Raw genomic sequence first — 24,756 nt, 5'->3', positions numbered from 1 at the left:
CCAGGAAGCACCCTGAGTCAGACCAAATATGGGCCAAGCAAGATGAGGGACCAGAAACAACCCGGAAACTAACCCCATCACCATAAAACCCGAGGCTGCGAGCCACGTGGCAGAGCAGTTCTCCTGGGTTCCCTTACGTTGCTGCTCTCCGCCCCGGCGCCCCTTCCCAATAAAGTCTGTTGCTTTGTCAGCACGTGTGTCTCCTGGGACAATCCACTTCCGAGTGTTAGACAAGAGCCCACTCTCGGGTCCTGGAAGGCGTCCCCATTCCTGCAACAAGACCACTTCTGCATTTGTCCCAGGGTCATTGCAGCTCTGTGGCAGGACACCCACAGCTGCTGTGTTCAGCCCAGACCTGCTTCCTGGTCTGGGAGCACGAGTGGAGAAGGCCAGCTATAGTCTTCATAACTCATTTACTCAGCAGGACGACCTGACCTGAATCCTCCTGTTGGAAGAACGGACCTGGTCTGATGTAAGGCTATTTTAGCCTGTGGTATTTATCTACTCTAGGCATCACTTTCCAGATTGGGAGCTACCTGAGGCTTCCTGGCACTGTGCTTCTTAATCTTTGTACCTCCAGTGCTACTACTGGGCTGGCACATAAGGAAGTGTCCTATAAATACTTCCTGAGTTTAATGAACCTTTATGCCTGAACACTTAGGAAGTAAGCAAGTGATACCATGTTGAACTGTCCTTCCGAATAAAAAGTCATGGATTAGTCATTCATTCATTCATTTAGTCAACCTTTCACTTAACTAATGTGTATTTATTGAGGGCCACCTATGTTTCACGTTTTTTGCCACATTTTGGAATTGTAAGATGAGTAATAGGCAGTCCCCATCCTTGTTAAGTTCACAGCCAAGTAGAGAAGACAGGTAAGTACACCAGGATTTTAAGATGGTGTGATAAGAGTGCTGATAAAGGTATATACATCACAAGGGCACAGAGGTCAGGCATCTAACCCTGCCTGACAAGATCAGATTTGCACTGTAGAAAGATCACTCTAAACGCTAAAGACATTATTGCTTGAACGTAGCATAATTACTGCAAGATGGAATGCAGGATTGTAGGTCTCCTCCATGGGGTCCTGGCTTCAAGCTATGGGCCGTAACTGAAAGAGACAGCCCTTAGGAGAGAAAATCAGAACTAAAAATGACCTGAGCTTTATATAAAATCAAAGATGTTACTCTGTGACTCTATATGGCTCCTGTCTACTCCCACCAAAATGGCGCACTTTCCTCTTCCTAAGGAATCTGTCCAAGATAGCAGGAAGCAATGGTGTTACTTCTTTTCATCTTGTTAGAGATCTTGGGTCCATAAAGTGTAGTTCTCCCCCCCGCCCACCCCCAATTCCCTGGGGAGAGCCTTTTTGAGGCAATAAATGAAGGAGAAATTCCACTCTTGATCTCCATTAAGTGCTCAGTTGAAATCAGGAGCTAGAGAGCTGACGCTCACGAACAGGAGACATGCGTATTCCAGGGTCGGTGATGGGTGTGTCTGCAGAACGTTCAAAGACCCAGCAGCTCTCCTTTTGCTCACAGAAAATGAAGGTGGGAATCATGCTATGTTTTGCCTACCCCTGTGGAGATCCTTGAGCTCCAGACAGGCTTTCTGTTTTCTCTAGCCTGCTACGCTAGCCTAACTCAAATGGGATGACAAGGCAGCAACCAGACGGGCTGAAGGACTGTGAAGAAACAGGCGGTGTTGGAGTACTTCCTGCATAAAAATGATGTTTTCATTTCTAAAACCCACATTTCCCCTCCTGGCTGCAGCCCAGAAACTCAGACAAGGGCTATAGTAATGACTAATGTGCTTCCCTTAATGTATCTGCTAACTACAAGTCAGGTCATTTCTACACCAGTATCACAAATCTTGATGCTTCTATGGCCACCTACATGACTAATAAGAAAAGCAGCTTTTTCCAGGGGATAAACTCTCTCAGAGATACATGAGAAATCCCAGGCATGCTCATAGGAGTCTGCTGCTGCCCGAGGAGGGGTGAAAGTGGGGGCAGCTTGGACCTGCCCTACAGCCATCAGAGCACCACTCCAGTGGCGACTCCGGTGTCTGCCGACCTCGGCTTCATGAGCATCTACTTCAGGGCCCTGTGGTCTGCAGTTCCTTTGGCCAATGCAGCAGGACATCTGCCATCGCCACAGGTGTTGCTGCATGGACCCTGCTGGCCTGGGTGCAGACCCCTGTCAGCTTGCCAAGACAACAACCCTTCAGTCAGATGGGAGGTGGCTTCCTCTCTGTGTCACACTCTATATTGGGGTGCCTATCGTCAGCAAAAGTAGTCCTCCTCCCAAGGTATTATGGTTACTCAGATTCACTCTAGAGCCATTTCCCAAGGTGAGCCCACACCCTGGGATGGGTGTCTTGAATGAGTTCTAGTACTGTGCTTAAAACTAAGCCTTCCTTGATTCTCTGGCTAGTTGAAGTCTCTCTAAGTCTAGTTTTATCTCGTAAGCCACCTCATACTTCACTTTTTGCAACATTATTACTAAAATACTCCCTAGGCTCTTGGACCTTAGTTCTGATTTTTTTTTTGTCAATCTTTTCCTTTATGCTGGGTGCCCTCTCAGGAGCTCCATTGTCTGAGAACTGAGGGCTCCGATGCAAGGAGCTCTGCTCCATGGCCTTAGTCCAGACCCTACATAAGTCATTAACTATGTTTTAATGCTCTGACTTTGCTTCTGGGAAGAAAAAGTACACATACTCTTCCCTATTCCTCCCACTAAGGACAGCTAAAAACCCTGGACATTATATATAAAACAAACACAAAAGACTCTGAAAGGTGGAGGGAAGGCAGATAGGCCAAGGGATCTTGGGACCCAAGTGTCATGTGCCAAATCCCCTAAATGCAAATGTTGAAGTCTTAACCCCTAATTCCTCCAAATGTGACTGTATTTGGAGATAGGGTCTTCAAGGAGGTAATTCAGGTCAAATGAGGTCATTAGGATAGGCTTTAATCCAAAATAACTAGTGTCCTTATAAGAAGAGAAAATTTGGACATGTAGACACCAGGGGCACACATGCACAGCTATATGAAGACACAGTGAGAATGCAGTCATCTACAAGCCAAGGAAAGAGACCATAGGAGAAACCCTCCAGACACCTTGATCTTGCACTTCTGGCCTCCAGAATTGTAAGAAAATTAATTTATATTGTGTATGCCACTCAGTCTGTGGTACTTCTTATTGCAGCCCTAACAAACTAATATACCAAGGAATTACACACTGTTGAGTTCCTTGGGTTTTCTTTTTGCCTCATATATTCTAGACTTGGGGCTTAGGAAGTCAGCAACCTGGAAACACTGATGAGTGCAGACAAAAAACAAACAAACAAACAAAAAAACAAAACAAAAGCCTGCTCTCTCTAGGCAAAGGACAAGGAAGGGGACAGCCTAAAATGACAGAAGATTTTTAGACAATAACAGCTCTACTTCAGCCAATCTCCATAGAAAAAAACTATGGCCCCACCCATACCCATGCCAACAAGGCCAAATGAGGAGGCTAGACTCCTACCCTTACCAGACTATAATGAGGCACCCCAGTCCCCACCCTGGGGTTGTATAAAAGAAGGCTGAGAAGAGAGCAGGAGCTTTCATCCTTGGCATTCCTGAAGGGCCTTAACAACCTTCCCCTCCTCATGGTGTCATTGGAGGCCACATGGAAAGCAGTAACAAGACACTCCTAGCCCTCCCACCCATGAAGGTAGCAGTGGAGGCCTAGTGGGGAACTGGAAGAAACCAGAATAAACCTTCAGGTTTCAACAGAAGCTAACCGGGCAACCTGGCATTCTCCTTCACCCCTCCCATAATAATGCCAGAGGAAGCCAGCTAAATCAGATTTAAGTAAGATTTAGAGTCTTATAATGAATTTTAAAATGTTTGGTTTTCAATAGGAAATCACTCAGCATACCAAGTACCAAGAAGATCTCAAATTGAATAAAAAAGGATTATCAATAGATGCCAGCACCAAGAAGTAGAGGTGTTAGAATTACCTGACAAAGATTTTTTTAAGCAGTTATAAAAATGCTTCAGTAAGCAATTACAAACAAGTTTGAAACAAATGGAAAGTCTCAGCAAAGAATACAAGATACAGAGAAGAACCAAATGGAAATTTTAGAAGTGAAAAATACAAGGACCAAAGTAAAAACCTCAGTGGATGGGCTCACCAGAAGGATGGAGGGGACAGAGGAAAGAATCAGTGAACTGGAAGATAGAATAACAGAAATTATCTGACCTGAAAAAAAAAAAAAAAAGAATAGAGCCAAAGGGACCTGTGGGACTAATAACAAAAGATCTAATGTGTGTGTCATCAGAATCTCAGAAGGAGAGGAGAACAACAGGGTTGAAAAACTACTAGAACAAATAATGGCTGAAAACATCCCAAATTTGGCAAAAGACATAAACCTGCAGATTCAAGAAGCTAAGCTAACACCAAACAGCTTAAACCCAAAGTAATCCACACCAAGACACATCATGGCAAACTTCTGAAAACTAAAGACAAAGGGAAGTCTTAAAAACAGCATAAGAAAAATAGGACTTTACCTTAAGGGAAAAACAACCCAAATGCATAGGATTTCTCATCAGAAACCATGGAGTAAAGGAGAGGCACAATATTTTTAAGAACTGAAATAAAAGAACTTGCAACCTAGAATCCTATGTCCAGTGAAAATATATTTCAAGAATGAAGGAGAAATCAAGACATTTTGAGATGAAGGAAAACTGAATTTGTCACCAGCAGATCTACCCTAAAAGAATGGTTAAAGGAGATTCTCTAAACAGAAAGGAAATGATAAAAGAAGGAATCTTAAGACATTAGGAAGGAAGAATATAAGCAAATATATGAGTAAATACAATATACTTTCCTTCTTCTCTTGAATTTTCTATATTTTGTTTGATAGTGGAAGCAAAAATAATAATAGTGCCTGATATGGTTGTAAATCTATACAGAGTAAATATTTAAGACAATTATATTATAAAGGGGACAAAACAAAGGATATAAAGGGAAGTAAGTTTTCTATACTTCATGGGAAACTTATTCAAGTTGATAAGGAGCATCTACAAAAATCCTACACCTAACATTAAACTTAATGGTGAAAGACTGAGGTTTTCTCCCCTAAGATCAGGAACAAAGGATATCTGTTCCCACCACTTAGCCAAAATAGTGCTAAGAGTTCTAGCCAGCACAATAGACTACAAAAGGAAAACAAAAAGTATACAGGTTGAGAAAGAAGAAATAGTCCCTATTTGCAGATGATATGGTTGTCTACATGGAAAATCTTAAGGAATCCTCAAAAATCTCCTATAACTAATAACTGAATTCATCAAGGTCACAAAGTACAAAATAAACAAACAAAAATCAAATGTACTTCTGTGTATTAGCAACAAACACGTGGACATCAAAATTAAAAATACAACACCATTTACAATTACTCAGAATAAAATGAAATACTTAGGTGTGTATCTCACAAAATGTTTATAGCCCTTGTATGCTGAAAACCACCAAACACTGATGAAAGAAATAAAAGAATATTTAAATAAATGGCAATACATATGAGGCTCATGGGTTGGAAGACTCAAAATAGTAAAGATGTCAATTCTCCCCAAACTGATATATAGGTTTGATGGAATTCCTATCCCAGCAAGATACAGAGAAGATTATTCTAAATTTTGTACGGAGAGACAAAGGAACTAGAATAATTTTGAAAAAGATGAATAAAATGGGAGGAATCAGTCAACCCATTTTCAAGACTTGTTATACATCCATAGCAATCACAGCTCTGTGGACTGGTGGAGGGATAGACACATTGAACAATGGAACAGAACCAAGAACCCAGAAGAGGACCTACACAGTACATCCACCTGATTTTTAATAAAAGTGCAAAAGAAATTCAATGGAGGAAAAATCACCTTTTCCACAAAAATTGGACATTCATAGGAAAAAAACAAAAAAACAAAGCAAAAGATTCCTAATCTGAAATCTCACACCTTACACAAAAATTAACTCAAAATGGATCACAAATATAAAATGCAAATTTATAAAACTTTTAGCAAAAAAAAAAAAAAAATTAGGAGAAAAATCCAGGGCTCAGCAAAGTGTAAGAACCAAAGCATAATGTATAAAATTAAAGTTAACACAATTAACTTCATCAAAATAAAAAACTTTTGCTCTGTGAAAGACCCCGTTAAGAGCATGAAAAGACAACCTATAGACTATGAGAAAATGTTTGCAAACCACATATCTGAAAAAGGAATAAAGAACTCTCAAAACTCAACAATAAAACCTGAACAATCCCATCAGAAAATGAGCAAAAGACATGAAAAGACATTTTACCAAAGAGGAAATACAGATAGCCAAAAAGCACATGAAAAGATGTTCAACATCATTAGCCATTAGGGAAATGCAAATTAAAATCACAATGAGCTATCACAAATTACTTATCAGAATGGCTAAAATAAAAAATAGTAACACCAAAGAATGCTGGGGAGAACGCAGAAAAACTGGGTCAATCATAAATTGCAAGTAGGAATGTAAAATGATACAGCCACCTTGGAAAACGTTTTGGCAGTTTCTCTAAGAATCAAACATGTAACTACCATACAATCCAGAAATTTCACTCCTGGGTCTTTATCCTACAAATATGAAAACTTATGTTCATGCAAAAACCTGTACATGAATGTTTATAGAAATTTTATTCATCATAACACCAAATTAAAAACAACCCATATATTCTTCATCATTAAACAAAGTGTGGTACATCCATACTATGGAATACTGCTCAGCAATAAAAAGGAGTAAACTACTGATTAGGCGACAACCCAGGTGAATCTCTAAAGAGCTATGCTGAGTAACAAAAGCCAATCAAGCAAAAAATGGACAACAGACTAGTGAATGTCAGCGGTTAAGGAGTGGGTGGTGCCTATGTGGTGACGTGTGTGTGACTATCAAAGGGAGACATGAAAGATCCCTGTGGTGATGAAAATGTATCTGGACTGTAGCAATGTCAGTATCTTGGTTGTGATATTGTCATAGTTTTGCAAGATGTTATCACTGGGGAAACTGAATAAAGTGTTCATGGGATCTCTCTGCATTATTTCTTACAACTTTACGTGAATATACAACTATCTTAAAATAAAAAGTTTAATTAAAAAAAAAAATTCAGGGGACTTTCCTGGTGGCGCAGTGTGTAAGACTTCATGCTCCCAATGCAGGGGGCCCGGGTTCGATCCCTGGTCAGGGAACTAGATCCCACATGCATGCCGCAACTAAGGAGCCCACCTGCCACAACTAAGGAGCCTACCTGTCGCAACTAAGACCTGGTGTAAATAAATAAATAAATAAATATATTTTGAAAGAAAATAGGAAGCTTGATTATAAAAAAAATAATAAAAAAAATTTAGTGGTTGCTTCTGGTTTTACATGATATAGTCAGTTCAGGGTTTCCTTTGGTTTCTGTCGGAAATCAACCCATAGCAACAAAAAGAACAAGAAACAGGCATGCCAACACCATCCCTGACAAAACTACGAAACATTCATGTTTGCTTTAGAAACCCCAAAGCAAAAGATAGTAGGAAGGGCTGTTTAACAGTGAAGGTCAAATAGGAGTGAAAGAAAATGCAGAGCACACTCAAAGATGCAGATTTTTAGGAAGTGACCTGCAAAGTGAAACGTGGGCATAGACCACTAGTAGGAACTCTGGTGGGTTCAGTTTGGCTCTAAAGCAAAGCAGAGGACACAGAGGCTGAACAAGGCATCATATAGACAAGCCACACTTTTAAGGAGCATTCTGTCAGTGTGCCTGGATGAAGGAGAAAGATCGCACTGTGAACCACCCTCAGCCATCACTCTCAGTTGCTGAGAGGGAAAGTGTCGTTAAAGAAATCATTCACATGCTCAGTGCAGTAAGATAAGTAAAATTACTGTGACCCCCCTCCCAGATGAACCTCCTGCACTCACTTCATTCAAAGATAGGTTTCGAAAAGAAAAATCACAAGACTGATATCAAGATACTACCAAAAAAAAAAAAAAAAAAAAGAGGCAATTATATAAAAGCAAATAGCAAACAACAAAACAAGACCAAAAAACTTCTTTGGAACTTCCACTAATGCCCGTGGCATGAAGTTTTCCAGCAAGCCTTCCCACAAAAGTTTTTACAAAGACTGTAAAAAAAATTTTTAACCATATGAGGGCATTGGAAAGTGAGTGACCAAAACAGGTAGAAATTGCAGGGGAATTTACTCTCAAAAGATGCCAAAAAGTGTAAGATTTGCAAGTTTGTGGCTTACTGTGTTTGGGAGCACTTTCTATCCCAAGTCCAAAATCCTACTCCAGAAAATTACAGCTTTAACTTGCTGAAAATGGCAGAAGACAGAGTTTAGGATGTCTTGAATCAAGAGAGTTTCAGAAGGAATGAACCCAAAATAGGAGTATAAACTTTGCCCAAATCCTGGCTAACTGCTTGACTCTGCATGTATGGCAGTGATGGGCAGGGGACGGGAGGGGGGCAGTTGCCTAGAGACATGAGAGGCAGAAACAACAGAGGAGTCTACATTTGAAAGATAGAACTGAACCAGGTAAGATTTGTATTTGCTGTTCTTTTGATTCTGTATTTTCTCCAACTTGTGTTCAGCTTAAATGGCAAAGGTTGAAGCCTCACCGGTCTAAAGAGTCAGAGGGTAGGACTGAGAATTGCAGAGCACCTGGAAATTTAGTGGGAAATGCTGGAAGCAAAATAACTGCAGAGAGGGTAGGTCACCAAACATGAGTATAAATCCTACCCATATCCTTGGCTGACTGCAAACCTATGCCTATGGAAGAGAGACCCCCAAGGGTCTCAAAGAAATAGAAGGCAGATGTGAGAGAATATGTTCCTGAAAGCCAGAACTGCATCAGGCGCAACATGTGTACTTGCTGCTTTTTTTTGGTTTTCCTGCCTGTCACAGAAAGGGTTTATTACCACAGAGGAAATCAGGAGATGCTGGAGCCCATACTGGGCAGCCTGGGCGGTGTGTGTGATTGGGGTGAGGGGACAGCAGGTGGGAACTCCATCGATCATGGCTGTGCAGTCTCCGACCAGCAGGTTTGCTTGGCCCAGGAGACTCTGGCTGGGCTTGTTTTTGTGGAGCTTGGGGAGGTGAGCCTTGACAAGCAGGCTTTCTCCTGGACAAAACAAAAGACAGCCAGAACCAGGGCAACATTTGCTGCTCTTTTGACTGTATGTGTTTCCAACTCATGAACAGCTTGTGTGACATGAAGCCGAAGCCATAATGGCCTATGGTGTCAGAGGACAGAGCTGGGGCTGGCAGATCAGCTGGAAGCAAGGAGACCTCAGAGAGAACAAAACCCTAAATCTGAGTGTAAACTCTTCTTGAACTTTGGGCTTAACTACATAGGTAGAGAACACGCCCAGAAGCAAGGCAGCAGCTGGAAGCTGAAAAGTCTGAGCAGAGATATCAGCTACTGCACTCTACAAGGGAGACAAAGTTCACAGTTAGAATTCAGGCTGCTTAACAGAACGAAATCCAACAACCATCAGGTGAATGTCATAGAATGCAGTCTCTACGACACACCATCCATAACATTCAGCTTTCAACCAAAAATTACCAGATATTCCAAGAAACAGGAAAGGGTAACCCACATTCAGGAAAAAAGACAGTTTATGGACCCTTACTGAAATTGGTTTAGATGTTAGATTTAGCACAAAGATTGTAAAGCAGCTGTTACAATCATGGTCAAAGCACTCAAAGCAGCATGAGTTCAATGAGTGAACAGAAAGGGAATGTCAACAGAGAAATTGAAATTATAAAAGAAAACCAAATAAAAAGTAAGGAGCTGAAAGTACAATAACTGAAACAAACAAAAAAAATTTACTGGTTAGGCTCAATAGAAGATTGGAAATGACAGAAAAAGGAATGAGTAAAGTTGAAGGAAGATGAACAGAAATTATCCAACCTAAAGAGCAGAAAGAATAACAAGTGAGAAAAAAACAGAACCCCAGAAGCCTATAATATCAAGCAGTCCAATATAATGTTTAATTTGAATCTCAAAAGGAAGAAGAGAGACACAGAGAGAAAATATATGAAGATAAAAATCACTAACTCCCCATATCTGGTACTATATGAGTAACATCTGGTAAAACATCTGGTAAAGCTCCAAAAACTCCAAGTTGGACATATACAAAGAAAACCAGCCTGGCACAGACATTCACACTGCAGAAAGCCACTGATAAAGAGAAAAATTGGAAAGCAGTAAGAGAAAAATAAGATCTTACATACAGGGTAAGCGACTTCCAGTTTCAGCTCTGACATGTGAAGAGCTGGGAAGTCATCACTTCCAGTTACAACAAGAAAAAGTTAAACTAAAAATTCATGATTTTTCTTGGACCTGTCAGAGAACTGAGGTTGCAGAGCAAACTGCCACCCCCAAATCTGGAGAGACAGGGGAATCCAGAGAGTACAGTGAGATCTGCTTACCTGGAGCTGAAGCCAATGAAGCCATAAACTTAAATGATAATTTTGACAAATTGCTGGAGGCTGAGTGTGGACTAACATGAGAGAGTGACAAACTCTTGGGGGTCACGGTCTTGGGAGGGGGCCCTACCCTTTCATGGTTATCTCCAGAAACTCCACCACGTTCTCATGTTGAAGAGCCAAGAACAATCCCCTTATGGCTCTGGCAGGGGTAAGGGTGGAGCAAACATTGTGAAATATGCCCAGAATATTTTCCATAACAAAGGCTATTCTCCAGGGGAAAAGACTTTACCAGAGTCTATCCCACCTTGTATAAAGGAAGAGCATTTCTCCCACTCCAGCCCCTTCAACTTCTTATCTCATTCAAGGGTGGAGGAAGAGAGAACTAAGAAATACTTGTGAAGATCACAGCCCAGAAGCACAGACTCACTAAAGGATTGAGATTTAATCATAAGATTATAAAATGTTTTCTCTCCCCTACACTTTATCACACAGCCACAGGGCCCAGTATGATAACAGTGGATTACAGCTGAAAGAACTGAAAGACACAGACTCTCTCCAAGGAAGAGTAGTTAAGGAACCCCAAAATCAAAAGAGGAGATATAAACAAGAACACTAGAAAAATTTGAAGGCTCAGGCTCCTGCAGCTACAGCAAACATCAAACACAGCCCAACTCCTAGTTAGATTAATATAAAACCTCACACTAAAGGCTAATCTGCCTCAATTCTTATTATGTCCAGCTTCCAACCAAAAATTACAAGGCATGTTAAAAAGTAAAAAAAAAAAAAAATTAACACACACACATACTGAGTTTGAAGAGACAAAACAAGCATCAAGGGCTTCCCTGGTGGTGCAGTGGTTAAGAATCCGCCTGCCAATGCAGGGGACACAGGTTCGAGCCCTGGTCCGGGAAGATCCCACATGCCATGGAGCAACTAAGCCTGTGTGCCACAACTACTGAGCCTGCGCTCCACAACAAGAGAAGCCACGACAGTGAGAAGCCTGTGCACCACAATGAAGAGTAGCAACTAAAGAAAGCCCATGCACAGCAACGAAGACCCAATGCAGCCAAAAAAAAAAAAAAAAGCATCAACATCAGATTCAGATATTATTTATTATATGAAAGTTTCCAAAGGCTTCAGGTCCTATATTGAGATATTCTCAAGAATCATCTGTAACTCTCCCACACTTTTTTCTTAATTTAATTTATTTTTTTTCATAGAGCAGGTTCTTATTAGTCATCCATTTTATGCACATCAGTGTATACATGTCAGTCCCAATCGCCCAATTCATCACACGGCCACCACCACCCCCTGCCATTTTCCCCCCTTGGTGTCCATAAGTTTGTTCTCTACATCTGTGTCTCTATTTCTGCCCTGCAAACCGGTTCATCTGTACCATTTTCTAGGTTCCACATATATGTGTTAATATACGATATCTGTTTTTCTCTTTCTGACTTACTTCACTCTGTATGACAGTCTCTAAATGCATCCACGTCTCTACAAATGACACAATTTCACTCCTTTTTATGGCTGAGTAATATTCCATTGTATATATGTACCACATCTTTTTATCCATTCGTCTGTCGATGGGCATTTAGGTTGCTTCCATGACCTGGCTATTGTGAATAGTGCCTCAATGAACATTGGGGTGCAGGTGTCTTTTTGAATTATGGTTTTCTCTGGGTATATGCCCAGTAGTGGGATTGCTGGGTCATATGGTAATTCTATTTTTAGTTTTTTAAGGAATCTCCATACTGTTCTCCATAGTGGCTGTATCAATTTACATTCCCACCAACAGTGCAAGAGGGTTCCCTTTTCTCCACACCCTCTCCAGCATTTATTGCTTGTACATTTTTTGATGATGGTCATTCTGATCTGTGTGAGGTGATACCTCATGGTAGTTTTGATTTGCATTTCTCTAATAATTAGAGATGTTGAACATCTTTTCATGTGCCTCTTGACCATCTGTATGTCTTCTTTGCTGAAATGTCTATTTAGGTCTTCCGCCCATTTTTTCATTGGGTTCTTTGTTTTTTTGATATTGAGCTGCATGAGCCGTTTGTATATTTTGGAGATTAATCCTTTGTCTGTTGCTTCATTTGCAAATATTTTCTCCCACTCCTTGGGTTGTCTTTTCATCTTGTTTATGGTTTCCTTTGCTGTGCAAAAGCTTTTAAGTTTAGTTAGGTCCCATTTGCTTATTTTTGTTTTTATTTTCAGTACTCTAGGAGGTGGGTCATAAAAGATCTTGCTGTGATTTATGTCAAAGAGTGTTTTTCCTATGTTTTCCTCTAAGAGTTTTATAGTGTCCAGTCTTACACTTAGGTCTTTAATCCATTTTGAGTTTATTTTTGTGTATGGTGTTAGGGCGTGTTCTAATTTCATTCTTTTACATGTAGTTGTCCAGTTTTCCCAGCACCATTTATTGAAGAGGCTGTCTTGTCTCCATTGTATATTCCTTTGTCATAGATTAGTTGACCATAGGTGCGTGGGTTCATCTCTGGGCCTTCTGTCCTGTACCATTGATCTATATTTCTGTTTTTGTGCCAGTACCATACTGTCTTGATTACTGTAGCTTTGTAGCATAGTCTGAAGTTGGGGAGCTTGATTCCTCCAGCTCTGTTTCTCTTTCTCAAGATTGCTTTGGCTGTTCGGGTTCTTTTGTGTCTCCATACAAATTTTAAGAGTTTTTGTTCTAGTTCCGTAAAAAATGCCATTGGTAATTTGATAAGGATTGCATTGAATCTGTAGATTGCTTTGGGTAGTATAGTCATTTTCACAATATTGATCCTTCCAATCCAAGAACATGGTATACCTCTCCATCTGTTTGTATCATCTTTAATTGCTTTCATCAGTGTCTTCTAGTTTTCTGCATACAGGTCTTTTGTCTCCTTAGGTAGGTTTATTCCTAGATATTTTATTCTTTTTGTTGCAATGGTAAATGGGAGTGTTTCCTTAATTTCTCTTTCAGATTTTTCATCATTAGTGTATAGGAATGCAAGAGATTTCTGTGCATTAATTTTGTATCCTGCAACTTTACCAAATTCATTGATTAGCTTTAGTAGTTTCCTGGTGGAATCTTTAGGATTCTCTATGTATAGTATCCTGTCATCTGCAAACAGTGACAGTTTTACTTCTTCTTTTCCAATTTGTATTCCTTTTATTTCTTTTTCTTCTCTGATTGCCGTGGCTAGGACTTCCAGAACTATGTTGAATAATAGTGGTGAGAGTGGACATCCTTGTCTCGTTTCTGATCTTAGAGGAAATGCTTTCAGTTTTTCACCATTGAGAATGAAGTTTGCTGTGGGTTTGTCATATATGGCCTTTATTATGTTGAAGTAGGCTCCCTCTATGCCCACTTTCTGGAGAGTTTTTATCATAAATGGGTGTGTAACACTCCCACACTTTTAAAGAGGATCATTATTCCCACTTTTCTTTTACATTTAAAATAGCCCCATTTTGGTGTTAATGTACACATAGATAACACTCACATGTGTAAATATACAAAATGTCTTAAGAACATGGACGACATTTCTTTTCATTAGATAATTTTGATTTCATGTAAATGTTCAAATACCTAATTAGGTGCAATTCTCACTATTAGCAATGAAATAAATGCCAGTCTCCAGATCACACTATAAAGCTAATCTGGACACATGACCTTTTCCAATACTGTAAAATATCAGGCTAAAGGGCTAAAAAGGTGCCTGATACGTAGTTACTCCACATATAATTTTCTTCATCATTAGAAATACACCTAACATTAATACATTTCTGTAAGTAGACTACTTCAAAAAGCATCTTTTTCTAAAAATTCAGGTAACTGGGATTCCTGAACAGTAATAGGAAAAACACGTTTTGAAATTATTTTCAATTTTGAAATCATTAGAAAGGGAAATGAAAATAACTATGATTAATATGTTAATGGCTCTAATGGAAAACATAGACATTATGCAAGAATAGATGGTAATGTTAGCAGAGAGATGGAAACTCTAAGAAAGAATCAAAAGGAAAAGCTAGAAATAGAAAATATTGTAACAGAAATGCAGAATGCCTTTCATGGTGTCCTCAGCAGATTGTACACAGCCAAGTGAAGAATTAGTGAGCTTGATTATAGGTCAACAGAAAACTTCCAAACTGAAATACAAAGAGAATAAAGAATGAAAACAAAACAAATCCAAAATCTCCAAGAACTGTGAGACAATTTCAAAAGGCATAACATACATGTAATTGGAATACAAAAAGAAGAGAGAACGTACTAAGAAAAATATTTGAAATAACAATGGCCAAACCTTTCCAAAGTTAATGTCAAACACCAAAAGAGAGATCCAGGAATCTCAGAAATTACTAAGCAGGAATAAATGTCAACCCTTCAAAAAGTCTACACCTATGCCTATCATATTCAGACTACAGAAAACAAAGACAATGAGAAAATCTTGAAAGAAGCTAGAGAAAAACACCTTGCCTATTCAGGAACAAGAATAAGAATTACAGTGGACTTCTCATCAGTAACCGTACAGACAAGAAGAGAGTTGAGTGAAACATTTAAAGTATTAAAAGAAAAAAAACACCAACATAGAAATCTATCCAGCAAAATTATTCTTCAAAAGTGAAAGAGAAATAAGGGTTTTCGCAGACAAACAAAAATTGAGGGAAATCATTACCAGCAGACCTGTTCTGTAAGAAACGTTAAAAGCTCTTCAGGGAGAAGGTAAAGAGTATAGCTCAGAAACTTGTATCTACATAAATAAAGAATGCTGGAGGCATTCTGGTGGCACAGGGGTTAAGAATCCACCTGCCAATTCAGGGGACACGGGTTCAAGCCCTGGTCCGGGACGATCCCACATGCTGCGGGGCAACTAAGCCTATGCACCACAACTACTGAACCTGCACTCTAGAGCCCATGTGCCACAACTACTGAGCCTGCACTCTAGAACCTGCGAGCCACAACTACTGAGCCCATGTGCCACAACTACTGAAGCCCGTGCGTGCACCTAGAGCCCATGCTCCACAGCAAGAGAAGCCACCACAATGAGAAACCCACGCACTGCAACGAAGCAACTAGAGAAAGCCCGAGTGCAGCAACGAACACCCAAGGCAGCCAAAAATAAATAAATAAAAGTAAATAAATTTTTTTAAAAAGATTTCAAAAAAAAAGAATGCTGGTGCAGTAAATGAAAGTGAAATAAAATCTTTTTGTTGATCTAAAAGATAACAAAGTTATAATAGTAGCAATGTTTTGGGTGATAATAGCACAAAGATAAGTGAGATGACTGATAGCAACGTCACAAGGGCCAAAGGGAGAAGTTGGAAATTATTATAAATAACGTAACTGCTGACTTCCCTGGTGGTCCAGTGGTTAAGAATCTGCCTTCTAGTGTTGGGGACACAGGTTCGACCCCTGGTTGGGGAACTAAGACCCCACGTGCTGCAGGGCAACGAAGCCTGCATGCTCTAGAGCCTGCGTGCCACAACTAGAGCCCACGCCCTGCAACGAAGATCCCACATGCCACAATGAAGATCCCACCGGCCACAACTAAGACCCAACACAACCAGATAAATAAATAATTTTTTTTCTTTAAAAAAAGGTACCTGTTTACATGTAAAGCAGTGTAATTTCATCTGAAGGTGGTTTTAGACTAGTCAAAAATGTATACTGCAAGCTCTAGGACAACCATTAAAAATTTCTTAAAAGACGTATAATTTATATGCTAATAGAAGAGATATAATGGAATCAAACAAAATGCTCAGTTAATATCAGAAAAGGCAGAGAATAAGAGGGAGAGGAAAGAAATGGAGAACAAGGGCAATGAATAGAAAACAGTTACAAACATGGTAGATATTAATCCAACTGTGCGAATGATCTAAAAATACCAATTAGAAGAGATTGCCAGAGTGGATAAAAAAACAAGACCCTCCTATATGTTTTCTATAAGAAACCCATTTTAAATATAAGGATTCATATAAGTTAAAGTAAAGGGACAGAGAAAGATACACCACACTGGCACTAATCATAAGAAAACTGGAGGGACTTCCCTGGTGGTGCAGTAGTTAAGACTCCGGACTCCCAATGCAGGGGGCCCAGGTTCGATCCCTGGTCCTGGAACTAGATCCCACATGCATGTCACAACTAAGAATTTGCATGCCACAAGTAAGGAGCTGGTGAGCTGCAACTAAGACCCGATGCAACCAAATAAATAAAATACATTTAAAAAAAGAAAGCTGGAGTAGCTATATTAATTTCCTACAAAGTGACCTCAGAACAAGGAAAATCATCAAAGATAAAGAGGGGCGTTACATACAATGAAAGTGTTGATTTTCCAGGCACATCCAACAATCCCACATGTGTATGCATCTACTAACAGAGCATCAAAATATGTGAGGCAAAAACTGATAGACCTGAAGGGAGAAATAGACAAGTCCACGATTATAGTTGGAAACTTCAATATTCCCTCTTTCAGAGTTGATACATCAAGTAGGGAGAAAATCTGTAAGGACATGGGAGAAATGGAGATAGGATTAACAGCTCACTTCTTATCAGAAACAACGGAGACCAGAGACATTTGAAAGACATATATAAAGCACTCAAAGGGAAAAAAATCTGTCAACCATGGATTCTATATTCTATCCTTCAAAAGCAAAGGCAAAATAAAGCATTTCAGAAAATCAAAAACTTAGAGAATTCATCACTAGTCAACCTGCACTACAAAAAAAAAAAAATGCTAACAGAAATTCTTCATGCTAAAGAAAAATGGCATCATTTGGTAATTTAGATCAGACCTGCAGAAAGGAATAAATAGCACTGGAAATGATAAATACAGCTATATGGGTAAATATAAAACTCTAATTATCTAAAAGACATAAGACTGTTTAAATAAAATAGAAAACAGGGTATATTTTGGTTTATAATGTATAAATATACATGTATTTATATATACTTACATTGTGTTTTGCACATGCACGCACACGTGTACATGTGTAAAACAGCAGCACAAAGGATTGGAAGGATAATTAGAACTCTGCAGTTTCAAGATTCCTGTATTTTACTTGAAGTAATTTGATATTAAGTATACTGTTATATGTTCAGCATAAGGATAACCCCTAGAGAAACACCTAGAAAATAAGGCAAAATGATATAGCTTTATAAGCCAATAAGGAAAGTAAAATTTGGACTAAGAAATAGCTGATTCAAAAAAGAAGGCACAAAAGGAGGAACTGGAAAAAAATCAGATGAGACAAATAGAAAACGAAAAGAAAAGTGGCAGATCAAATCCTACTTTATCAAAAATTATATTAAAGGTAGATGGACTAAGCACTCAATCAAAAGGTCGAAATAGTCAGATTGGGTTAAAAAATAAAAAACAACAAAAACCAAGAGCCAACTGTATGCTGTGTTTAAGAGTCACACTTTTGAAATACAAAGACACAAATAGAGTGAAGTTAAAATGATGGGAAAAGATATTTCATGAGGGCTTCCCTGGTGGCGCACTGGTTGAGAATCTGCCTGCCAATGCAGGGGACACAGGTTCGAGCCCTGGTCTGGGAAGATCCCACATGCCACAGAGCAACTAGGCCCATGAGCCACAATTACTGAGACTGCGCGTCTGGAGCCTGTGCTCCGCAACAAGAGAGGCCGTGACAGTGAGAGGCCCGCGCACTGCGATGAAGAGTGGCCCCCGCTTGCCACAACTAGAGAAAGCCCTCGCACAGAAACGAAGACCCAACACAGCCAAAAATAAATAAATTAATTAATTAATTTTAAAAAAAAAGATATTTCATGAAAGTTCTAATCAGAAGAAAGCTGAAGTGGCTATATTAATATCAGACAAAAATTATTTCAAGTTCAAGAGTATTATTATCAACAAAGACATTTCTATCTAGCATATAGAGGTTGTATAAGTTAGACAATTTCTTAGAGGGAATCAAAAGAAACCATGTAAAGCTGACACATTAAGTAACAGAAGTGGGAGTTCCCTGGCGGTCCAGTGGTTAGGACTCAGTGCTTTCACTGCTGAGGACCCAGGTTCAATCCCTGGTTGAGGAACTAAGATTCCACAAGCTGCATGGCGTGGCCAAAAAAAAAAAAAAAAAAAAGTAACAGAAGAATAAATATATGTAAAAATGCAAAGGTAAAACACGTAAGAAAAATAAAATCAAAAGCCTTGTGTGGTAGAGTGGCAGGAGGGGAAACATGGACACATACTGCTCTCATCTCACAGTCACAAGTCAGAATATGCTGTCTGAGGGCCTAGAGGGTCAAATATATTCCATAAAGTTATAGAGGACATCACCAGAACAAAAACCTTAAATGTCTAAATTATCAGATAAAACTCCTACCTAAAACAAGCAAAGACAGATCACATAGTAGAAGATATTTTAAAGGTAATGAAGACAGAAAACACAGATCTAATAGAGATGCCGAGATTAGGCCAACAACATCTGTAATATCAATCAACATAAAGGGACTAAACTCACCTATTGAAGTGGACAACCATGTTGTATCACAAGGCAAAACATAACATTTTCTGTATCAAAAAGATAAACCCACAATGAAGGACTCAGAATTAGTTTTAAAATGACTTTCAAAATAAGACATAGATAAAAGAATATCAGGCAAATCAAAAGAAAGAAATCATAAAAATCTGTCAATCATGGATTGACAGATTTTTAAATATATTTAAACATATATATATTTTAAAATATATATTTAAAATATATTTAAACACATAAAATATAAAAATATATATATTTAAATTATATTAAGATATATTCTTAAATATCACAGAAGATTGAAGTTAGGGCAAAAAAAAATGAAAGGAGAAAATGGCCTATTTTTAATGATAGATGATGCAATCCACAGTGAAAATGTAACAATTTAAAATATCTATATAGCAAATAATTTTGTCAATATTCATAAAGGAAGAACTACAGGAACTATAAAGAGAAATAGAAACACATTAGAAGTAGGAGACCTTAACTCATCTCTCTTAGATTCTAACAGATCAAGTGGATTAAAAATAAGTGAAGATATACAAGTCCACCCTGAAAAGAGACATTCATCTTATTTTTCAAATGCCCATGGGGCATTCACACAAACGGACCACATATTAAGCCACGAGGAAAATCTCAATAAATTCTAAAAAATATAACTAGTATAATCTCTAATCATAATTCAAAGTAAACTAGAAATTAATTATAAAACTAAATGACAAAAATAAATAAAACAAACAAAATATCCTTCCACTTGGAAATTTTAAAACTTTGTTTCAAGCATGTCTTGGGTCAAAGAGGGAAGTAAAACTGAAATAAATAAAATAATGATAGTGAACATACCACATTTTAGAACCAAAATTTGTAGCCTGAAATAATTACTTAATCTTAGAGTGAAAACTAATTAATAAAGTATCTGACTCAGTAAGTTAGAAAAAGAACAGTAAAATGAAGCCAAAGAAAGAAGAAATAAAGTAGAAATTAAAACAGAACAAAGGAAAACAATACATATATAACATTTTCTTTTAAAAAATCAATAAAATAGAGAAATAGCTAACCTAATCATGAAAAGAAGGGAAAGCACAAATTCACAAAATAAGAAATGAAAAGGGAGAAATAATCACAGTTATAGAGGAAATTAAAAGAATAATGAAAGATTACTTTTCTTAATTATATGCAAATAAATCTGAATTCCTAGATAAAGTGGACTATTCTCCAGGAAAATGAAACTGATCTTAGGAGAGAAGGGAAATATAAACACATCAATTACCATAGAAGGAACAGGAATTTGTCCAAGAGCTTCTTGCTAACTATCATCTCTCTTTCGGTAAAAATCAACTGAATAAATTTGAAAGATCTTATTGGCTTTACTCAACAATTTGCAAGTTGGACAGCATCCAACCAGGCAGATAGAAAGGAGCTCCGAGGAGCCGTACAAAGTAAAAGACTTTTATAGGCAGAAGGGAGCAGGAACAAGGAAGTTATTCTAAATAAAAATAGGATTGGTTATTGTAAGGTGGCTTTCCTTTAGAGGAGGGCAGGGGTCTATCGGACAGATGACCTCACTAGGGCTGATCAAGCGATTCCTGACTGACTGGTTTAAGATTCCATTTCAGGGAGAGCAGAAGTTGTAATTAAGTCTCGGTTTGGTGACATGGGGCTTAGCATAAGCAACTCCATTTTGGGCCTGTTGTTTTGTTTCTAACACTTGTAACCCCCAAAGAACCACGCTCAAAGATTTTACAGGAGGTTCCACCAAACCTCTAAGGAGCAGATGACTGCAATGCAATTGCTAATGTTTCAGTGCATAGACAAAGAAGAAAACCTTTAAAATTCTTTGTGTAAAGCTAGCAAACCCAAACCTGACAACTGTAGCACAAAAAGAAAACTACAGACCAAATTTACTTATAAACATTGATACAAAAATCCTGAATAAAATATTAACAAACAGAATCCAGCAAATGTTGAAAGAGTAATCTTTTAACCAAGTGGAGTTTATTTTGGGAATGCAAGGATAGTTCAGTAAAGATATTCAATATTAAGGTAATTCCCTCAAAAGAAAAATAATATACTTATGATTCATCCATTTATAAACATCCATTCTTTTTTTTTTTAATTTATTTATTTATTTTTGGCTGTGTTGGGTCTTCGTTTCTGTGTGAGGGCTTTCTCTAGTTGCGGCGAGCGGGGGCCACTCTTCATCATGGTGCGCGGGCCTCTCACTGTCGCGGCCTCTCTTGTTGCGGAGCACAGGCTCCAGACGCGCAGGCTCAGTAGTTGTGGCTCACGGGCCTAGTTGCTCCGCGGCATGTGGGATCTTCCTAGACCAGGGCTCGAACCCATGTCCCCTGCATTAGCAGGCAGATTCTCAACCACTGCGCCACTAGGCAAGCCCTAAACATCCATTCTTGATAAAGATTCTGAATAGATAAAAAATTACAAAGTAATTCCTTAGCATGAATTCTAAAAAGTATCTGTCCCACCTAAACTACCATAATGCTTATAGAAAAAAACTAAAAATGTCCTATTAAAGTGAGGAGCAAGGCAGAAATGTCCATTACCCTCACTATTGTTTAGCAGTGTTTGAGATACTAGCCAAGGCCAAGATGTTAGCAGAAGAAATAAGAGGTATAAAAATTAGAAAGGAGAAAGTAAAATCGTCATTATTTGCAAATGGTATTTTATACCTAGGAAACCTCAAAAAATAATCTAAAAACTAGAGCAACCAGAGAAATCAGTAAGGTAGATAGAAAATCATAAAGATAAATCGACAGCTTTCAAAAGTACAAATAATAGCCAGTTAGAAGATACAATGGAAGAAAAGACCTCATTACAACAGCAATAAAAAGATGAATTAACTAGAAATAAGCTTAATAGGAAAAGTACAAGAATTATAGAAAACTTGAAAATATTATTGAGGTCCCTCCAAAGAAGACTTAGGCATATGGCAAGGTATATTATGTCCCCGAAGAGGAAGTTAACCTCATAAAGATACCAATTACCTCTAAGTTAATTTACATATTTCCTGTAATCCCAGTAAAAATGCCAACATGAACTTTTTAAACTAGATTAACTGATTCTAATCACATGGAAAAATAAAAAGGTACTGAAAGCCAGGGAAAATCTGAAAAACGAAAAGTGAAGTTGGGGGAATTGTCCCACAGATACCAAACGTATTTAAAAGCTTTAGATTTAGAACCATGTGATATTGGTGTGAGAATCAACCCATCTTGGTGTCCCTCCAAATACTCTTCTCCATCTTCCCCATCTCAGTAAAGCACCTCTATCCACCCCGTTGCTCATTTCAGAAACATAGAGGTCTTCTTTGACACATCCCTATTCTTTATCCCTCACCATACATTTCATTACTGCACTGTGCAAATTCTACCTGCAAAATACCTCTAAAAAGTGTCCATATCTCCCCAAATCACCCCCATCTATTATAGTCCAGGTCAACATCCTCACGCACCTGGACCTTTGCAGAAGTCTCCCCTCTTCCACTCTCATCTACTTCCCAACCATTCTCCATGAAGTCAGAGATGGTTCTAAAGAACAGATCTGATCACATCACTGTCCTGCTTCAAATCCTTCAATTGCACTTAAGATAAAAATCCCAAAGAGCTGAGAGCGCCATAAAACCCACGTGGTAAGCCCTATCTTCCTCCCCAACCTCATCGCTGCCCACATGCCTGCTTGCTGTCCGAGCTCTGACCACTCTCTCCTTTAGTCCCCTCAAGTTGTCAACCCCTTTCCCCACCTCCAGGCATGTGATTCCCTTTGCCTGGAATACTCTTCACAAGGCTAACTGCTTAATCACCTTTCTTCTTTGTTTTAAAATAAACTTTTCATTTTGAGGAAATTCTAGATTCATACGCAGTTGTAAGGGATAATACAGAGAGACCCCTTTACCCTTCACCCAGTCTCCCCCAACGATAACACCTTGCATAACCATGGCACAATATCACAACCGGGAGACTGACGTGTACGCAATTCATCAACATTCAGATTTCACCAGTTTACGTGGAATCCTGTGTGTGTATTTAGTTCTGTACAATTTTATCACTATCACACGTATAGATTCATGTGACCATCACCACAGTCAAGGCACAGAACAAGGATCCATCAGGCTACCTGACGGCAGTCACAGGAACCTCCCTCTTCCCCTCTCTTCTCCCTCAGCTTTTAAGTCTCTGCTTAAACATTCTTCACTCGAACAAACCTTCCTCAATCGTCTAGTCTACACTTCTCTGTTAAACGCTCTCATGGTAATGCCCCAAACGTCCTCACAATTTTCACAATTTAGAATTAGGGGGCTAATGCTTTTGAAGTGCTTCTCAGTTTAGGTTTTCTTATGGGTAAGGCGTTTTTCTATCCTGGCACCCTGCTCTCTGCTCTCTCTCCAGTGAAGGTGGGAAGGCTGCTAGTGCTTCCAAAAGGAGAATAAAACGTAGGGGATCAAGACGATGCAACAGGAGGGAAAGGTGAGATATCACTGCTTTTGTTCCCACGGACTGTGGGGAAGGAAGCGTGTGGAGACACATGTGTCTCAGCCTCCTTTTCTTCTCTTTTCCTTTTTTTTAAAAATAAATTTATTTATTTATTTATTTATTTATTTATGGCTGCGTTGGGTCTTCGTTGCTGCATGCGGGCTTTCTCTAGTTGCGGCGAGCGGGGGCTACTCTTCGTTGCAGTGCATGGGCTTTTCACTGCGGTGGCTTCTCTTGTTGCGGAGCACGGGCTCTAGGCATGTGGGCTTCAGTAGTTGTGGCACGTGGGCTCAGTAGTTGTGGCTCGCAGGCTTTGTTGCTCCACGGCATGTGGGATCTTCCCAGACCAGGGCTCAAACCCGTGTCCCCTGCATTGGCAGGCGGATTCTCAACCACTGTGCCACCAGGGAAGTCCTCGGCCTCCTTTTCTGGGTGAAGTCCCAGGGTGGGGAAGCAGGCTACAGCACGGAATGAAGGCGAAGCAGAAAGCAGAGGGAATGTGCCCAGGTTCCCATCTGGGACTCTGGGAGGAGAGGACCTTGCTCAGCCTGGGGCAGCTGCACGGGCAGGCAGAGCGAGCCTCCTGCATACACATGCAGGGCCCTGAGCCACACAGGGGTCCCCATCCTCTCCTGAGACTTTTGGGGGAGCTGGCCAGAAAGGAGGATGGGACAAAGGTGGAGACTGAGGCACCGTGACACCAGAGCCAAGTGCTACAGAGAGGCTGAGAGAGTATGACCTCAGCTGCAGATGACCCCACTAATCACACCCCAGTCAGTGACGCCCAGGGACTGGTGCCTGTTTGGCCCCTTCCCTCCACTCAAGGTGGTCACACAAACGCCTACATACCCAGACGCCGTTTTGGAAAGAAGTCAGTGCAGGATAAGGAAATGAATTCTCCAAAGGGAACTGATTTGAAGTACTGGATTGGACTGAGTTTAACAGATTGGAATCCAGTTTAAAATTTTCTCCAAGATCCAGCAGGTGGCTTTGGAAAATGAGGAGCCTTTTTCTCTTTCTAAGAAAGAAACCTGTACACATACGTTGGTTGGTATGATTCTTTGTTTAAAATCTACCTCCCGTTAAACTATAAATTTCACAAGGGAAGGAAATGTCTGATTGTTGTTTTTCTTGCAGTATCCGCAGTGCCATCATGTAGTAGGTACTCAGATATTATTTTTTTAAAAATTAATGAATGCCTACAGATTCAGCTATGTACTTTATTAAGGGTTCACTCATTCTGCTAGGCAAGTCTGAAAATTCTTTGAGTATATACTAGACACTTTAAGTGCCCAC

The sequence above is a fragment of the Eschrichtius robustus genome, chromosome 7, assembly GCF_028021215.1.
Source record: "Eschrichtius robustus isolate mEscRob2 chromosome 7, mEscRob2.pri, whole genome shotgun sequence".
Classification (NCBI taxonomy): domain Eukaryota; kingdom Metazoa; phylum Chordata; class Mammalia; order Artiodactyla; family Eschrichtiidae; genus Eschrichtius; species Eschrichtius robustus.
The sequence above is the reverse complement of the archived record's forward strand: the minus strand, read 5'-3'. Positions refer to the sequence as shown.